The sequence below is a fragment of the Alosa pseudoharengus genome, unplaced genomic scaffold (genome assembly GCF_046254945.1).
Source record: "Alosa pseudoharengus isolate Yale_2024_CS ecotype anadromous, Long Island Sound unplaced genomic scaffold, YU_APseudo_1.1 YU_APseudo_1.1_scf_22, whole genome shotgun sequence".
Taxonomy (NCBI): domain Eukaryota; kingdom Metazoa; phylum Chordata; class Actinopteri; order Clupeiformes; family Clupeidae; genus Alosa; species Alosa pseudoharengus.
This window is the reverse complement of record NW_027468680.1, coordinates 3,840,630-3,842,934: the sequence shown is the minus strand read 5'-3', so window position 1 is coordinate 3,842,934 and position 2,305 is coordinate 3,840,630. Positions and strand designations below refer to the sequence as shown.

Sequence of the window (2,305 nt, the reverse complement as noted above, 5' to 3'; positions counted from 1 at the left end):
TATGCATTGCATATTTATTCTCTTTGGGAGTACAATACAAAAAGATTGGCTACACACCAATTTTGTATCTGCAATGAATGTGCATTTCATACATTAACTCAGTAACAATATAAAAATGTCTGTACCGTTTTATAAAAGCTTGCAAGCCTTTAGGTTAACAACAACCATCAAAACAGTTTAAATGCCTTAGGAATCAATTCTTTTTTTAATTGCATAATTAAGTAGCACAATCAATACATCCTGACCGTATCCCTATAATGTGGGAAAACATCGGCCACACATCCCATGGCAAATGAGTTCCTGCTCCCCAAAGCAGTAGCTGATGAGAATCCTTGATAACATTCCTGTATCTTGGCTCTTCATGGAGCCTTAGATTTGCTTTGGATACCACTTTAAGACAGCCCATGACATGCTACAGGGTATTTGTTGGAGCGACTATAGCTGCCTGACAAGCAATGCATAATTTACACTGTGTAAAGGGCTTGCATTGGTCAGTAAAGGCAAGGATTCAGTTTCACACAGGATTGCAGCAGCAAGAGATGTGTGCTTTAACAACGTGCCAATGTTAGCATACGGTGCAATGTGCTCTGTATTGTCTAAACTAAAGCCTTAATTGTGTCATTTTTACTACTATCAGTGAAGCACAAAAGACGGAAACATTAAATAAATAACCCAAGATGCAAGGAACAGCACTTAAATCATAAATAAATAAAAAAAGAATCACCTCTTATATACTGCTGCTATTCCATTCGAGAAGCAGCTGCCGGTATGAAGTGTCAATAATACCAATTATCTTAATATTGCTTCATGTAGACATGCATTAGGCTTACAGCATTATCTCTGCTTCATAGATTTGCAAACACACACACACAGCCACATGCAGAAGTTTGGTCACTCAACGCATCAAATGGTTGACGGACAGAATTCTTGCACATGTGGTTCTGCAGACCAACTAAATGGAGGCCTTTGTCGGACATGCACGCATCATTCTCAGGTAATAAAAGCAGTTAAAGTCTTAGCTTTAACCATGTTAAAACTATTTGTAGTGAGCTCATATCTCCAATGGCGAGCCTAAGAACATGCCCTGCTACGGCACTAAGTGGATGTTGTCCCGGTTTCCGTAGAAACGAGCCGAATCCACAACAGTCCCCTCCTCAGCGCGGCAGGAGGAAGCAGGGCAGGGGGGGGAGGTCAAGGAGGTCAGAGAGTCGTTTGGGAGTCTGTTCAAAAAAGGACATTCTTCTTAAACTGGGGGCTATTTTCACTCCGTAATCTAGGCCTTCCTAAACACTCTTTTTGAAAGAAAACTCGAACAAATGTTGACATTCAGCACGCAGGTGGTGCCAAGAAAATGTCAAAGGACACGAGGGATTATTGCGTAATTACTATTTTCAGAAAATGTCAAGAGAATTTTGTCGCTTTGTCAGACCTTTGTGTGTGTGTGTGTGTGTGTGTGTGTGTGTGTGAGTGTGTGTGTGTGTGTGTGTGTGTGTGTGTGTGCACGCGTGTGTGGTGAAACAGGCTTTGCGGACTCAGGGGAGAAGAAAGACCTGCCTGCGTAAAATATGACTAATGACAGTTTAAACTGAAGACTGTGATGTCAGTGAGAGCCCTCAAGCTATACAGGATCATTCTGACTGTTTCTGAAGTCAACGTGGAATTAAAGACATGAAGTAAAAGATGCACAGAGGAAATTCAAACACTATTTCTCAATCATGCGACGCAGAATCATATAAAATCAACAAATTAAGAAAGTAAACAGCACTGTCTATGCATTTTAGAAGGCATTTACTAGGGTTAAGGAAAGGCTTGCATGTTAAACTAATGGGGTATTACAGTACAAAGTAACATCCGCTTTTTAAGTCAGGTGGTTACATTGTCAGGGGCTCTAGCTCGTCTGCCTTTTAAACAAAACAAACCACCTTGACGATGCCAGTTCATAAGCATTCAAACATTCAAGAACACCTGTATTTAAATACTCGTGTCAGGCATAATAATAAAAGCATTCAAGAACACCTGTATTTGAATACTCGTGTCAGACATAATAATATAAGCATTCAAGAACACCTGTATTTGAATACTCGTGTCAGGCATGATAATATAAGCAATTCAAAAGCAACCAAGATGGCGGATCTGACCCAGGTCATATGTAGTTCTGCAAAGTCCGCCTCTGACCTGAAATCATTCCCGACAGGATTCATTCCTAAATCAGACGCTGTCAAGGAATGCTTGTCTTCGGCTGAATAATGCATCTGCTTATTCCTCCACAGAATCACTAGTGAGGTCTCCCTCTCTCTCTCTCTCT

General features: G+C 40.7%; 1 protein-coding gene across 3 annotated transcripts in view; it reads right to left on the bottom strand.

Annotated features, from left to right (window-relative positions):
- Positions 1–2,305, bottom strand: part of syne3 (spectrin repeat containing, nuclear envelope family member 3) — a 37,768-nt gene continuing 35,463 nt past the window's right edge. For all 3 annotated transcript variants that reach the window (XM_076300281.1, XM_076300283.1, XM_076300282.1), the window contains one exon: positions 1–2,305. This exon is cut by the window's right edge and continues 643 nt beyond it. The gene's annotated coding sequence lies outside the window, so the exon portion shown is untranslated.